The following is a 17,418-nucleotide window of genomic DNA, read 5'->3' on the forward strand; positions in this document are numbered from 1 at the left end:
GACTATTGAGATGCATCCATAACCTTGGGTTCAGACTATTGAGATGCACCCATAACCTTGGGTTCAGACTATTGAGATGCACCCATAACCTTGGGTTCAGACTATTGAGATGCATCCATATCCTTGTGTTCAGACTATTGAGATGCACCCATAACCTTGGGTTCAGACTATTGAGATGCACCCATAACCTTGGGTTCAGACTATTGAGATGCATCCATAACCTTGGGTTCAGACTATTGAGATGCATCCATAACCTTGTGTAAGCTTCTGTACTGTACCTTGAATTTGAGCTTGGCTCTGTTGATGTTCATGGAGGAGCTGAGACCACCTCTAAAGACCCTTGATGCAGCTGGCCAGTTGATAGTAAAGTAGGATGAATGATGCAGCTGGCCAGTTGATAGTAAAGTAGAATGAATGATGCAGCTGGCCAGTTGATAGTAAAGTAGAATGAATGATGCAGCTGGCCAGTTGATAGTAAAGTAGAATGAATGATAGATACAGCTGGCCAGTTGATAGTAAAGTAGGATGAATGATGCAGCTGGCCAGTTGATAGTAAATTAGGATGAATGATGCAGCTGGCCAGTTGATAGTAAAGTAGGATGAATGATGCAGCTGGCCAGTTGATAGTAAAGTAGAATGAATGATGCAGCTGGCCAGTTGATAGTAAAGTAAAATGAATGATACAGCTGGCCAGTTGATAGTAAAGTAGAATGAATGATGCAGCTGGCCAGTTGATAGTAAAGTAGAATGAATGATACAGCTGGCCAGTTGATAGTAAAGTAGGATGAATGATGCAGCTGGCCAGTTGATAGTAAATTAGGATGAATGATAGATACAGCTGGCCAGTTGATAGTAAAGTAGGATGAATGATGCAGCTGGCCAGTTGATAGTAAAGTAGGATGAATGATAGATACAGCTGTCCAGTTGATAGTAAAGTAGGATAAATGATAGATACAGCTAGCCAGTTGATAGTAAAGTAGGATGAATGATAGATACAGCTGGCCAGTTGATAGTAAAGTAGGATGAATGATGCAGCTGGCCCGTTGATAGTAAAGTAGGATGCATGATGCAGCTGGCCAGTTGATAGTAAAGTAGGATGAATGATAGATACAGCTGGCCAGTTGATAGAAAATAGGATGAACGATAGATACAGCTGGCCAGTTGATAGTAAAGTAGGATGAATGATAGATACAGCTGGCCAGTTGATAGTAAAGTAGGATAAATGATAGATACAGCTAGCCAGTTGATAGAAAATAGGATGAACGATAGATACAGCTGGCCAGTTGATAGTAAAGTAGGATGAATGATGCAGCTAGCCAATTGATAGTAAAGTAGGATGAATAATAGATACAGCTGGCCAGTTGATAGTAAAGTAGGATGAATGATGCAGCTGGCCAGTTGATAGTAAAGTAGGATGAATGATAGATACAGCTGGCCAGTTGATAGTAAAGTAGGATGAATGATGTAGCTAGCCAGTTGACAGTAAAGTAGGATGAATGATAGATACAGCTGGCAAGTTGATAGTAAAGTAGGATGAATGATGCAGCTGGCCAGTTGATAGTAAAGTAGGATGAATGATAGATACAGCTGGCCAGTTGATAGTAAAGTAGGATAAATGATAGATACAGCTAGCCAGTTGATAGTAAAGTAGGATGAATGATAGATACAGCTGGCCAGTTGATAGTAAAGTAGGATGAATGATGCTGCTAGACAGTTGATAGTAAAGTAGGATGAATAATAGATACAGCTGGCCAGTTGATAGTAAAGTAGGATGAATGATAGATACAGCAAGCCAGTTGATAGTAAAGTAGGATGAATGATAGATACAGCTAGCCAGTTGATAGTAAAGTCGGATGAATGATAGATACAGCTAGCCAGTTGATAATAAAGTAGGATGAATGATAGATACAGCTGGCCAGTTGATAGTAAAGTAGGATGAATGATAGATGCAGCTGGCCAGTTGATAGTAAAGTAGGATGAATGATAGATACAGCTAGCCAGTTGATAGTAAAGTAGGATGAATGATAGATACAGCTAGCCATTTGATAGTAAAGTAGGATGAATGATGCTGCTGGCCAGTTGATAGTATAGTAGGATGAATGATAGATACAGCTAGCCAGTTGATATTAAAGCAGGATGAATGATATATACAGCTAGCCAGTTGATAGTAAAGTAGGATGAATGATAGATACAGCTAGCCAGTTTATAGTAAAGTAGGATGAATGATAGATACAGCTGGCCAGTTGATAGTAAAGTAGGATGAATGATAGATGCAGCTGGCCAGTTGATAGTAAAGTAGGATGAATGATAGATGCAGCTAGCCAGTTGATAGTAAAGTAGGATGAATGATGCAGCTGGCCAGTTGATAGTAAAGTAGGATGAATTATAGATGCAGCTGGCCAGTTCATAGTAAAGTAGGATGCATGATAGATGCAGCTGGCCAGTTGATAGTAAAGTAGAATGAATGATGCAGCTGGCCAGTTGATAGTAAAGTAGGATGAATGATAGATGCAGCTGGCCAGTTGATAGCGAAGTAGGATGAATGATAGATGCAGCTGGCCAGTTGATAGTAAAGTAGAATGAATGATAGATGCAGCTGGCCAGTTGATAGTAAAGTAGAATGAATGATGCAGCTGGCCAGTTGATAGTAAAGTAGGATGAATGATAGATGCAGCTGGCCAGTTGATAGCGAATTAGGATGAATGATAGATGCAGCTAGCCAGTTGATAGTAAAGTAGGATGAATGATAGATGCAGCTGGCCAGTTGATACCGAAGTAGGATGAATGAATGATGCAGCTGGCCAGTTGATCAGTAAAGTAGGATGAATGATGCAGCTGGCCAGTTGATAGTAAAGTAGGATGAATGATACGGCTAGCTAGCCGCAATAGCTAGCCAGGAGTTCATCTGAACATGTAGACTGAAATATAGACTAACCGGTGAACAACAGTGTGCACTTCGTCCACTGCCAGTCCAATCAACCGCTCGCTGAAAAAGGTTGCTTGAATAACTTTTCTACATACATCGCTTCATATATACGGTCCAGAGGAGCCTATGGGTTCTGGGAGAGGTACGGTCCAGAGGAGCCTATGGGTTCTGGGAGAGGTACGGTCCAGAGGAGCCTTTGGGTTCGTGGAGAGGTATGGTCCAGAGGAGCCTATGGGTTCTGGGAGAGGTATGGTCCAGAGGAGCCTATGGGTTCTGGGAGAGGTACGGTCCAGAGGAGCCTATGGGTTCTGGGAGAGGTACGATCCAGAGGAGCCTATGGGCTCTGGGAGAGGTACGGTCCAGAGGAGCCTATGGGTTCTGGGAGAGGTACGGTCCAGAGGAGCCTATGGGTTCTGGGAGAGGTACAGTCCAGAGGAGCCTATGGGGTTCTTGTCACACAAATGCTCCTAGAGAGAAGGGAGAATAATGAAGCATGTTGATGACAGTTCTACAGCCTCCATCAGAGGCCCAGGCTTTTGGCAGAGAAGGTAAAGCTCTCTTTTCTGGACTGCAACATTGTAATATTGTGCCCTCCACGGCACTTCATATACAGTGCAGTCGGAAAGTATTCAGACCCCTTCACTTTTCCACATTGTTACGTTACAGCCTTGTTCTAAAATGGATTAAATTGTTTTTATCCCTCATCAATAAACACACACACACACACACAATACCCCATAACGACAAAGCAAAAACTGGTTTTTAGAATTTTTGGCAAATGTATAACAAATACAAACTGAAATATGAAATGTACATAAGCATTCAGACCCTTTACTCAGTACTTTGTTGAAGCACCTTTGGCAGCGATTACAGCCTCAAGTCTTATTGGGTATGACGCTACATGCTTGGGCACACCTGTATTTGGGGAGTTTCTCCCATTCTTCTCTGCAGATCCTCTCAAGCTCTGTCAGGTTGGATGGGGAGCGTCACTGCACAGCTATTTTCAGGTCTCTCAAGAGATGTTTGATCGGATTCAAGTCCGGACTCTGGCTGGGCTACTCAAGGACATTCAGAGACTTGTCCCGAAGCCGCTCCTGCGTTGTCTTGGCTGTGTGCTTAGGGTCGTTGTCCGGTTGGAAGGTGAACCTTCGCCCCCCAGTCTGAGGTCCTGAGTGCTCTGGAGCAGGTTTTCATCAAGGATCTCTCTGTACTTTGCTCCGTTCATCTTTCCTTCGATCCTGACTAGTCTCCCAATCCCTGTCGCTGAAAAATATCCCCACAGCATGATGCTGCCACCACCATGCATCACTGTAGGGATGGTGCCTGGTTTCCCCCAGACGTGACATTTCGCATTCAGGCCAAAGAGTTCAATCTTGGTTTCATCAGACCAGATAATCTTGTTTCTCATAGTCTGAGAGTCCTTTAGATGCCATTTGGCAAACTCCAAGCGGGCTGTCATGTGCCTTTTACTGAGGAGTGGCTTCCGTCTGGCCACTCTACCATAAAGGCCTGATTGGTGGAGTGCTGCAGAGTAGATTGTCCTTCTGGAAGGTTCTCCCATCTCCACAGAGGAACTCTGGAACTCTGTCAGAGTGACCATTGTTTTCTTGGTCACCTCCCTGACCAAGGCCCTTCTCCCCCGACTTCGTTTAACACTTTTTTTTACTACATGATTCCATATGTGTTATTTCATAGTTTTGACATCTTCACTATTATTCTACAATGTAAATAAAATAGTAAAAATAAAGGAAAACCCTTGAATGAATAGGTGTCCAAACTTTTGACTGGTACTGTACATTCTGGAAAACATGTCTCACACTCAGTCATAGTTAGTAGAATAATGAATGCATTGGCAAGATTTTGGCACCGTCAACTTTTAGAAGGTTAGCAGGAAAGTTAATGATTTAAACCACCTAAATATACTCCCATTCACTGTATCACGTTTCAGGAGAAGACCCAGATGTTGACATTGTCGAAGTAACAAAAGGTTATTACAAAATCAGGGGGCAGGTAAACAACAGGTCAAGGGCAGGCAGAGATCAGTAATCCAGATCAGAGTCCAAAAAGTACAGAACGGCAGGCTGTCTCAGGGCAGGCAGAGATCAGTAATCCAGATCAGAGTCCAAAAAGTACAGAACGGCAGGCAATTCGCCCTTTTTAAAAAAAAAAAATTACAGTGGCAAAGGGTAAAGTCTACAAAACCTAGACCACTGTGTTTATTATAGATTCAAGTTTTGGAAACATAAAACTGTATTGAGATTAAATGTTTAATCGAGGAGAAAATGTGCAGAATGTCTCACTCGATCTCCATCTTCTCCCGCCACTGGGCTTCCTCTCATCACCATATTTGGTAGTGAGTTGAAACGTCAACCGGATGCTTCACATTTATACATCAGGTGAAATATCTGGCTCATTGTTCTATCTGTGGTGTGGTTGTGTTATTAGGTGGTGGGCAGAAGCTGAAAAGAGTGAAGTTAATCGAGGAGGAGCAGATTTGTTTGTATTATGACAGCAAAATACTCTTATGATGACTATAACATTTGTTGGCACCTTCAATTCTTGCACATTTTCTCATAAAAAGTACACTGAACAAAAATATAAATGCAACATGCAACAATTTCAAAGATTTTACTGAGTTACAGTTAATATATATATAAGGAAATCAGTCAATTGAAATAAATAAATTAGGCCCTAATCTATGGATTTCACATGACTGGGGAGGGGTGCAGCTATGGGTGGGCCTGGGAGGGCATAGGTCCACCCACTGGGGAGCCAGGTCCAGCCAATCAGAATTAGTTTTTTCCACACAAAAGGACTTTATTACAGACAGAAATACTCCTCAGTTTCATCAGCTGTTCGGGCGGATGATCTCAGACGATCCCTTAAGTGAACAAGCCGGATGTGGATGTCCTGGGCTGGTGTGGTTACACGTGCTCTGTGGGATCGGTTTATGGTAGAGAAATTGACAAATTATCTGGCAACAGCTCTGGTGGACATTCCTGCAGTCAGCATGCCAATTGCACACTCCCTCAAGTAAGTACTGTTTCCTTCTCCTCTTCCAACATGACAGTTATCTCTCCCTCCTCCTTCACTCCAAGAACGGCATCCTCCTCTCTCTCTTCTTCTTCTTCTTTCACTGTAACTTCCTCATCTTCTTTCTTTACTGTGACATCCTCCTCTTCCTTCTCCTCTTTCACAACAATGTTCAGCCACAGACCCTCTTTCTCCATCCAGCAGATCTCCTCTTCTTTAGCAGGAGGGTAGTATCTTAGTGAGCTCATGGTCGGGGATGTTAGCTAGCTAGTTAGCATTAGCCTAGTGTTACTTAGCCAGATAGGAGGATGTTCGCTAGCTAGTTAGCATTAGCCTAGTGTTACTTAGCCAGATAGGAGGATGTTCGCTAGCTAGTTAGCATTAGCCTAGTGTTACTAGCCAGATAGGAGGATGTTAGCTAGCTTGTTAGCATTAGCCTAGTGTTACTTAGCCAGATAGGAGGATGTTAGCTAGCTAGTTACCATTAGCCTAGTGTTACTTAGCCAGATAGGAGGATGTTAGCTAGCTTGTTAGCATTAGCCTAGTGTTACTTAGCCAGATAGGAGGATGTTAGCTAGTTAAGATGAGCTACTAGTCTAGTGTTAGGCTATTCTAGCTATTCAGCCAGCTGATTAGTAACTTACATATGAAATAAATGGGGTAACTATCTATACAACATATATTTTCTTAAACACAGTGACACCGAAATAATCTCAAGAGCTATAATGTTTTGGCTATGTTGTCTAGCAAGCTACCAAAGTCAAAAACATAAATCATAACACAGCCTCTCTATTCTCTCATGGGATTTCAGGTCCTCTGACTGGGAAAATGTCTTTCCACAATGAGAGCAGTGGTATGTCTTGTCCTCCTGTGTTTTAGTACGTTGGTAAGGCTTTTCTCCTGTGTGTGTTCTCTCATGCTTTTTCAGGTCCCATGATCTGGTAAAACTCTTTTCACACTGGGAACATTGGTAGGGCTTTTCTCCTGTGTGTATTCTTTCATGCATTTTCAGGCTCCCTCGATGGGTAAAACTCTTTTCACACTGGGAACATTGGTAGGGCTTTTCTCCTGTGTGTGTCCTCTCATGCTCCTTCAGGCTCCCATACCACCTAAAACTCTTTCCACAGTGGGAACAGTGATAAGGCTTCTCTCCTGTGTGTGTTCTCTCATGCCCAACCAGGGCCCCTAACTGAGCAAAACTTTTTCCACAGTTGGAGCAGTGGTAAGGCTTTTCTCCTGTATGTATTCTCTCGTGCATTTTCAGACTCCCTAAATGAGTAAAACTCTTTGCACAGTGGGAGCACGGATGTCGTCTCTCTGGTTTGGGCGTCTCTGGGTCTGGTTCTCCTGAAGGACTCTTCCCGCTGTCAGAGTGAGAGTCTGGTCTCTCTCCTGCCAAAGACAGACATATCATTTAGCTAAACAGCGACCTGAATGAAACCTCCACATGATAAAACCGTCTTCCTATGAGGTTTAATCCAGACTATATCCCACAATAGCCTGAGGTCAGTCTTCACAACACAATAAAAAATCAACTTGAGATGATGTAGAGCTTCAAATCTAATCTTGCTCTCATGGAATGTCATGTTTATAGGCTGATCAGAGCTCAATAATAATAGATCATGTCATGTTTATAGGCTGATCAGAGCTCAATAATAATAGATCATGTCATGTTTATAGGCTGAGCAGAGCTCTATAATAATATAATAATAATAATAATAATATGCCATTTAGCAGACGCTTTTATCCAAAGCGACTTACAGTCATGCGTGCATACATTTTTGTGTATGGGTGGTCCCGGGGATCGAACCCACTACCTTGGCGTTACAAGCGCCGTGCTCTACCAGCTGAGCTGGTTTATAGGCTGATCAGAGCTCTATAATAATAGATAATGTCATGTTTTTAGGCTGAGCAGAGCTCTATAATAATAGATAATGTCATGTTTATAGGCTGATCAGAGCTCTATAATAATAGATAATGTCATGTTTATAGGCTGATCAGAGCTCTATAATAATAGATAATATCATGTTTATAGGCTGAGCAGAGCTCTATAATAATAGATAATGTCATGTTTATAGGCTGAGCAGAGCTCTATAATAATAGATAATGTCATGTTTTTAGGCTGAGCAGAGCTCTATAATAATAGATAATGTCATGTTTATAGGCTGATCAGAGCTCTATAATAATAGATAATGTCATGTTTATAGGCTGATCAGAGCTCTATAATAATAGATAATGTCATGTTTATAGGCTGATCAGAGCTCTATAATAATATATAATGTCATGTTTTAGGCTGATCAGAGCTCTATAATAATAGATCATGTCATGTTTTAGGCTGATCAGAGCTCTATAATAATAGATAATGTCATGTTTATAGGCTGAGCAGAGCTCTTTAATAATAGATAATGTCATGTTATAGGCTGACAATAATACAGTGCATTCGGAAAGTATTCAGACCCCTTGACTTTTTCCACATTTTGTTACAGCCTTATTTTAAAATGCATTTTTTGATTTGTTTATTCTGATAAATCTAAACCCAACATCCCATAATGACAAAGCAAAAACAGGTTGTTAGAAGGTTTTGCAAATTTATAAAAAAACAGAGATACCTTATTTACATAAGTATTCAGACCTTTTCTATGAGACTCAAAATTGAGCTCAGGTGCATCCTGCTTCCATTGATCATCCTTTAGATGTTTCTACAACTTGATTGGAGTCCACCTGTGGTACATTCCATTGATTTGACATGATTTGGAAAGGCACACATCCTGTCTATATAAGATCCCACAGTTGACAGTGCATGTCAGAGCAAAAACCAAGCCATGAGGTCGAAGGAATTGTCCGTAGAGCTCCGAGACAGGCAGGACTGGGAGACTATCAGGATCGAGGGAAAGATGAACAGAGCAAAGTACAGAGAGATCCTTGATCAAAACCTTCTCTAGAGCGCTCAGGACCTCAGACTGGGGCAAAGGTTCACCTTCCAGCTGGACAACGACCCTAAGCACACAGCCAAGACAACGCAGGAGCGGCTTCGGGACAAGTCTCTGAATGTCCTTGAGTGGCCCAGCCAGAGCCCGGACTTGAACCCGATCGAACATCTCTGGAGAGACCTGAAAATAGCTGTGCAGCGACACTCCCCATCCAACCTGACAGAGCTTGAGAGGATCTGCAGAGAAGAATGGAGAAACTCCCCAAATACAGGTGTGCCAAGCTTGTAGCGTCATACCCAAGAAGACTCGAGGCTGTAATCGCTGCCAAAGGTGCTTCAACAAAGTACTGAGTAAAGGGTCAGCCAGGCTTTCACCTCATCAGCCTGGAAGCAGAGGCTACATACAGGGAAGATCTCAATTGTATCCTCCTGGGTGCAGAAGAGGTGGATTTGGGGCTCAAAAACAACACTTATTTCCAGACAAGGTATTTAAGGTATTATTTTGGTTGCTTGTAACTTTTTATTTAAACCTTTTTTGGGAGTACATACCGGTGGGACAGCAGTACTGATCATAGTTGCTCAGCGAAACTCCATTCTTTGCTTAGTCCAGAACGTATTTTGACATTATTAAGCTTGAAAAGGAGGATCTCCATATTGAACGTCTCCTGTAAGCCCAGATTCTGGTTCAAACGGCTCCTTCAGTCCATTATTAGGCTACTTAATATAGTTTTTACAATTTCTACATTAAAAAAGAACATAATCACATGTAGCACTTCAGTTGAATGGCGTTTTAAAACCACGTCTCAGTTCAACAACAGTTAGTGATACTATTTTTAAGACAGCACTTACTGGTGTTAATTAGACCTTCAGTCTCTTCCTCCTCCTCCTTCAATGTGACAGTTATCTCTCCCTCCCTCTTCGCTCCAAAAACGGCATCCTCTTCTTTCACGGTAATATTCTCTTCTCTTTTCACTCTTAACGCGTCTTCCTCTTCTTTCACTGTAACGTCTTTCACTTCTTCTTTCACGGTAACAGCCTCACCCTCTACTTCTTGTTTTACTGTGACATCCTCCTCATCCTTCTCCTCTTTCACGACAATGTTCAGCCAAAGACCCTCTTTCTCCGTCCTGCAGACCTCCTCTTGTTTAGCAGGAGGATAGTAGCTTAGTGAGCTCATAGTCGGAGATCTTAGCTAGCTATATGTCGTGTATTGGGATTATGCTGTTGTTAAATGTTTTTAAGTGGAACTGAAAGAATGTTGATTTTAGTATCAAGAGGGAATGTTTTAGTGTAACGCCACATACAACAGACAGGAAGAGTGTTGTAGACAGGGGAGACTGGTGATTGGCCAGAAGAGGGAGCCACCCATCTTTTTGCATTGTTTATAAATAGGGGCTAGACACAGAAAGGGCAGAGCAGTCATTAGAATTGGAGGGCACTGCTCTCCAGACCTCGCGAGTCTGTAAACTTATGCTGTAAGCTTGTGATAATGAATAAAGACTTCTAATCAAGGTACAGCTTAAGCGGACTCCTTTGTTCATCAGCAATAATTGCCACCATTCATCCGATACGACAATAGCAACATAAATAATAAATTCAAGGGGTAACTAGCTAGCTATACGACATAAGGTGACAGGAGTGCTTTTAAAACACACTGGATAATATACACGAAAGCGTCTAAGAGCTTGAAGCTAACAAGCTACCGAGTTGGCTGACTAGCTGTTGTTGAAGAAGCGTTCCATCCACTAGATTATACGTCACACTCTGACAGCATCGCCTGAAAGACGCACATCGCCATCTGCTGACAGGAGTGGGTAACGCAGTTGAGTTTATTTATTATTTTTTATGTCCAATACTTATAAATATATTATTCTCTCCTTTTGGAACCAATGGAATGGTACCTTAAAAGGGCCAATCAGCAGCAAAAACAGGTTCCCCGCCACTGTTTTCGGTGAAAAGCTCAGGGACAACCCTGGAGAAATGTAACCACTCAAATTCATAGACAGATGCAAGGATTGACCATCCATGATATCACAATGATTGGTTTTAACCATGTTTTAAGGTTTTACAGTGTTTGTTTACATTTACTTTGTTGACAAACATTGGTATAAAACAAGCTTATATTGTGGGTGCTGATGGGGTACGACAGTTGAACTAAGCTCATGAGGCATTTATAAATTATATTCTTCAAGAATGAAATGGGTATATATCATTCATTTATAAGTCCACAAATGGATGTAGCAACTGCAGATTGCCTCTTTTGGTATCAAGCTCACCTCAGATATTTGTAAGTATTTTATATTTTCCATAATGTGTGAGACCCAGGTGTGAACTGTAAAGAGTCTCCTGTGTTTTCTATGTCTGTGATGCAGGTTTTATGTGTATATGAAGCAATTGTGGCAATAAATCATTCAGGCACTTGTGAGTGCCAGTTGGTGTGTGTGTGTGTGTGTGTGTGTGTGTGTGTGTGTGTGTGTGTGTGTGTGTGTGAGTGATGTTGGGCTGAAGCTACTGACCCGGAAGTTGATGGAAAAGTTATTAATTTCCGGTGCAGCGTTGTAAGGCACTGCATCGCAGTGCTTGAGGCGTCACGACAGACCCGGGTTCGATCCCGGGCTGTGTCGCAGCCGGCCGCGACCGGGAGACCCATGACGCGGCGTACAATTGGCCCAGCGTCGTCCGGATTAGGCCGGCCGGGATGTCCTTGTCCCATCGCGCTCTAGCGACTCCTGTGGCGGGCCGGGCGCATGCATGCTGACATGGTCGCCAGTTGTATGGCGTTTCCTCTGAAACATTGGTGCGGCTGGCTTCCGGGTTAAGCGAGCAGTGTGTCAAGAAGCAGTGCGGCTTGGCGGGGGTCGTGTTTCAGAGGATGCATGGCTCTCGACCTTCGCCTCTCCCGAGTCCGTATGGGAGTTGCAGCGATGGGACAATACTGTTTGTTTTTTTTGGGCGTTTCAACTCAATACCAAATATGGTGTTGAGAGGAAGCCCAGTGGCCGGCAGTGGGAGAAGATGGAGCGAGATGGATTTTGTCCGATATTCTGCTATTTTTTTTTTTTAATCTATGAAACATTTGATCTCAATACAGTTTTCTGTTTCCATCACTAGAATCTGTAACAAACAGAGTGGACTATGTTTTGTAGACTTTACCCTTTGCCAAAGTTGTAAAAAATTGCGTTGTTTAGAAGGAGTGCAAGGGCGAATTGAGTTATTGCACATTGGCAATTTTCACAAAGTAGGCGTTCCCTAAAGGAAATATGCAAATAGATTCTAGAACGCGCCAATAGGACCTCTCTTGCTCCTGCTTGGCTCTGCCCACCTCCTTGCTTGTTCTGCCCACTATGATTAATTTGCTCCCATTGGAAACGACAGGCTCTGGTCTATCTTGGGTTAGTTATAAAAGTCTTTGGCCACACAGTCTGAGAAGAGCATGAGGTGTGGCTGAGATTAGTCAGTTTGAGCTAGCAATGAACTCGGTAGCACAGAGTAGATCCCCCATATGACGTTGAGAAATAGTGCACTATGGGTAGTTTAGAAGATATCCGGAAATAAGTTAATAAATACGTAATAACGCAAAAACATAACTGTTTGTTCTTATAGCTAACCAGATCGTGACTACAACTAATTTACTAAGTCTTTAACCACACTGTGTTGTTACATTGGTGGGTAAAAAAAACTCATGCTTCCTACGCTTTAACTTTTTGTCTGAAAATAAAATCTACATTTTACTCAACTTCGTTACCCACTCCAGTCAGCAGATGGCGATGTGGGACTTTAAGGCTATGCTGCTAGTGTGACGTATAATCTAGTGGACGGGACGCTTCTTTCAACAGCAGCAACAGTTAGTCAGACACCTCGGTAGCTTGCTAGCCAAAATAGCCCAACCAATAAAGCTCTTTATACGCTTTCGTGTATATGAGCCACTGTGTTTTAAACCTACTTCTGTCGTCTAGTTAGTTATCCCATTTAATTTCATATTTACGGTGTTGTTGTTATTGGTCAGCTAGCTGGCTGGTTAAGTTAGCACTAGCCTAGCTAGCTAACATCCCCGAACATGAGCTCACTAAGCTACTCTCCTCCTGCTAAAGAAGAGGAGGTCTGCTGGACGGAGAAAGAAGCTCTAGTGAAAGAGGAGGAGGAAGAGGAGGATGTTACAATACAAAAACAAGTAGAGGGTGAAGCTGTTACCGTGAAAGAAGAAGAGAAAGACGTTACAGTGAAAGAAGAGGAAGACGCGTTCAGAGTGAAAGAGGAGGAGGATGTTACAGTGAAAGAAGAGGAAGACGCGTTCAGAGTGAAAGAGGAGGAGGATGTTACAGTGAAAGAAGAGGAAGACGCGTTCAGAGTGAAAGAGGAGGAGGAGGAGGAGATGACTGTCACATCGAAAAAGGAGGAGGAGGAAGAAGAGGAGGAAACTGGATATCTGGATCCGGTTTCCCAAAGGCATCTTAAGGCATCCAATGGTTCTAATGATGAACTTAGCAGTAAGATGGTTTTGAGAAACCGGGCCCTGATTAACACTAGTAAGTACTGTCTTAAAAACAGAGGCACAAACTCTGCAGTTGTTGAACTGATGTGTGGTGTTAAAGGGGGAATCTGCAGTTGCTACATCCATATTTGGACTTTTATATTATAAAAAAATATCCATTGATTATTTACATTTTAGTCATTTAGCAGACGCTCTTATCCAGAGCGACTTACAGTTAGTGAGTGCATACATTTTCATACTGACCCCACGTGGGAATCGAACCCACAACCCTGGCGTTGCAAGCGCCATTCTCTACCAACTGCGCTACAGAATATAACATATGCCTCCTGTGCTTAGTTCAACTGTCGTACCCCATCAGATCCCAAAATAAGCTTTTTTTACTCCAATGTTTAGAAACAATGTAAATGTAAACCAACACTGTATAGCCTCAACATGGTTAAAACTATAATGTTGATACCATGGATGGTCAGTCCTTGCATCCATAGGTCTGTCTATGAATGTGAGAGTAGTTACATTTCTCCAGTCCCATCCTCATCTTATTACCAAAACAGTGGCAGAATGACAGCTTTGTTATTGTTTGAACTGCAGATTGGTTGATTGATTGATGTTGGCTTGACAGTCTCTGGACCCAGGTTTGAGTCCAGCTCAGGGCTACCCCTGGAATTCACTACACTATGAATACAAGGACTGGCCATCCATAAGGTCAAAATCACAGTTTTAACCTGTTTTTGAAGCTATACAGTGTTTGTTTACAACCAGTGGCGTTATACAAGCTTATATTTTGGTTTGTGATGGGGTAATACAGTTGAAACATATGAGGCATTTATAAGTTTGATTATTCAAGAATCAATGGCTGTTAGGGCTGACCCCATTTAGTCGACTGGTCGATTGTTTGGTCGATAGGCTGTTGTTAGACCAATATATTTTTGTTGAGCAGTCACAAATATATAGGTATGTACGTACTGGGGCGAGGACGTCGCCGATTGCACTTATTGATGAAGCCGTTGACTGATGAGGTAAACTCCTCAATGTCATCAGATGAATCCCTGAACATATTCCAGTCTGTTGCTAGAGAAACAGTCCTGTAGCTTAGCATCCTCAATGTCATCAGATGAATCCCTGAACATATTCCAGTCTGTTGCTAGAGAAACAGTCCTGTAGCTTAGCATCCTCAATGTCATCAGATGAATCCCTGAACATATTCCAGTCTGTTGCTAGAGAAACAGTCCTGTAGCTTAGCATCCTCAATGTCATCAGATGAATCCCTGAACATATTCCAGTCTGTTGCTAGAGAAACAGTCCTGTAGCTTAGCATCCTCAATGTCATCAGATGAATCCCGGAACATATTCCAGTCTGTTGCTAGAGAAACAGTCCTGTGGCTTAGCATCCTCAATGTTATCAGATGAATCCCTGAACATATTCCAGTCTGTTGCTAGAGAAACAGTCCTGTAGCTTAGCATCCTCAATGTTATCAGATGAATCCCTGAACATATTCCAGTCTGTTGCTAGAGAAACAGTCCGGTAGCTTAGCATCTGCTTTATCGGACCTCTTCCGTATTGACCTGGTACTTTCCTGTTTGAGTTTTTACTTGTAAGCAGGAGTCAGGAGGAAAGAGTTATGGTCAGATTTGCCAAATGGAGGGTGAGGGAGAGCTTTGTATGTGTCTCTGTGTGGAGTAAAGGTGGTCTAGAGCTTTGTATGTGTCTCTCTGTGTGGAGTAAAGGTGGTCTAGAGCTTTGTATGTGTCTCTGTGTGTGGAGTAAAGGTGATCGAGAGTATTTCTCCCTCTAGTTGCACGGGTAGAAATGACTTCAAATTGATTTCAGTTTTCCTGCGTTAAAATCACCGCTAGTAGCGCCGCCTCTGGATGAGCATTGGTTTGTTTGCTTATGGCCTTATACAGCTGGTTGAGTTGGTTTTAGTGCCAGAATGAGTTTGTGGTGGTAAATGGACAGCTACGAATAATACAGATAAACTCTCTTGGTAAATTGATAATTTATTGATTATATTGATATTGATAAATAATAGTCTATATATAGTTAATGGTCTACACTTAAAATGAGGTATTCAACTCAGGCGAGCAGAACCTCGAGACTTCCTTAATATTAGAGATGGCTGCTGTTGTTGACAAAGACAAACCCCCCCCCCCACCCCCCCCAATCTTACCGGACTCTGCCGTTCTGCCGAACCAAACCAGCTAGATGTATATTATCCTTGTCCTTGTTCAGCCATGAAGAAGCATAGTATATTACAGTTCTTAATGTCCCGTTGATAGAAAAAAACATCCCCACAGCATGATGCTGCCACCACCATGCTTCACTCTGGGGATGGTGTTCTCGGGGTGATGAGAGGTGTTGGGTTTGCGCCAGACATAGCGTTTTCCTTGATGGCCAAAAAGCTAAATTTTTGTCTCATCTGACCAGAGTACCTTCTTCCATATGTTTGGGGAGTCTCCCACATGCCTTTTGGCGAACACCAAACGTGTTTGCTATTTTTTTTCTTTAAGCAATGTCTTTTTTCTGTACACTCTTCCGTAAAGCCCAGCTCTGTGGAGTGTACGGCTTAAATTGGTCCTATGGACAGATACTCCAATCTCCGCTGTGGAGTTAATGGTGCTCTGTGGGATGTTCAAAGTTTCTGATATTTTTTTATAACCAAACCCTGATCTGTACTTCTCCACAACTTTGTCCCTGACCTGTTTGGAGAGCTCCTTGGTTTTTATGGTGCCGCTTGCTTGGTGGTGCCCCTTGCTTAGTGGTGTTGCAGACTCTGGGGCCTTTCAGAACATGGGTATATATATACTGAGATCATGTGACAGATCATGTGACACTTAGATTGCACACAGGTGGACTTTAACTAATTATGTGATTTCTGAAGGTAATTGGTTACAACAGATCTTATTTAGGGGCTGAATACATGTGCACGCACCACTTTTCCGTTATTTATTTTTTAGAATTGTTTTAAACAAGTTATTTTTTTCCTTTCACTTCACCAATTTGGACTATTTTGTGTATGTCCAATACATGAAATCCAAATAAAAATCAATTTAAATTACAGGTTGTAATGCAACAAAATAGGAAAAACGGCAAGGGGGTTGAATACTTTTGCAAGGCACTGTACCACACTGAAAGCTGTATCATATCACTAATGGTATCTACCGGACTGAAAGCTGTATCATATCACTAATGGTATCTACCAGACTGAAAGCCGTATCATATCACTAATGGTATCTACCAGACTGAAAGCTGTATCATATCACTAATGGTATCTACCAGACTGAAAGCTGGATCATATCACTAATGGTATCTACCAGACTGAAAGCTGGATCATATCACTAATGGTATCTACCAGACTGAAAGCTGTATCACATCACTAATGGTATCTACCAGACTGAAAGCTGTATCGTATCACTAATGGTATCTACCAGACTGAAAGCTGTATCATATCACTAATGGTATCTACCAGACTGAAAGCTGTATCCTATCACTAATGGTATCTACCAGACTGAAAGCTGTATCGTATCACTAATGGTATCTACCAGACTGAAAGCTGTATCGTATCGCTAATGGTATCTACCAGACTGAAAGCTGTATCATATCACTAATGGTATCTACCAGACTGAAAGCTGTATCATATAACTAATGGTATCTACCAGACTGAAAGCTGTATCATATCACTAATGGTATCTACCAGACTGAAAGCTGTATCGTATCACTAATGGTATCTACCAGACTGAAAGCTGTATCGTATCACTAATGGTATCTACCAGACTGAAAGCTGTATCATATCACTAATGGTATCTACCAGACTGAAAGCTGTATCATATCACTAATGGTCTCTACCAGACTGAAAGCTGTATCCTATCACTAATGGTATCTACCAGACTGAAAGCTGTATCGTATCACTAATGGTATCTACCAGACCGAAAGCTGTATCGTATCACTAATGGTATCTACCAGACTGAAAGCTGTATCGTATCACTAATGGTATCTACCAGACTGAAAGCTGTATCGTATCACTAATGGTATCTACCAGA

This window comes from Coregonus lavaretus (assembly GCF_964263955.1).
Source record: "Coregonus lavaretus genome assembly, contig: HAP1_SCAFFOLD_298, whole genome shotgun sequence".
Classification (NCBI taxonomy): Eukaryota; Metazoa; Chordata; class Actinopteri; order Salmoniformes; family Salmonidae; genus Coregonus; species Coregonus lavaretus.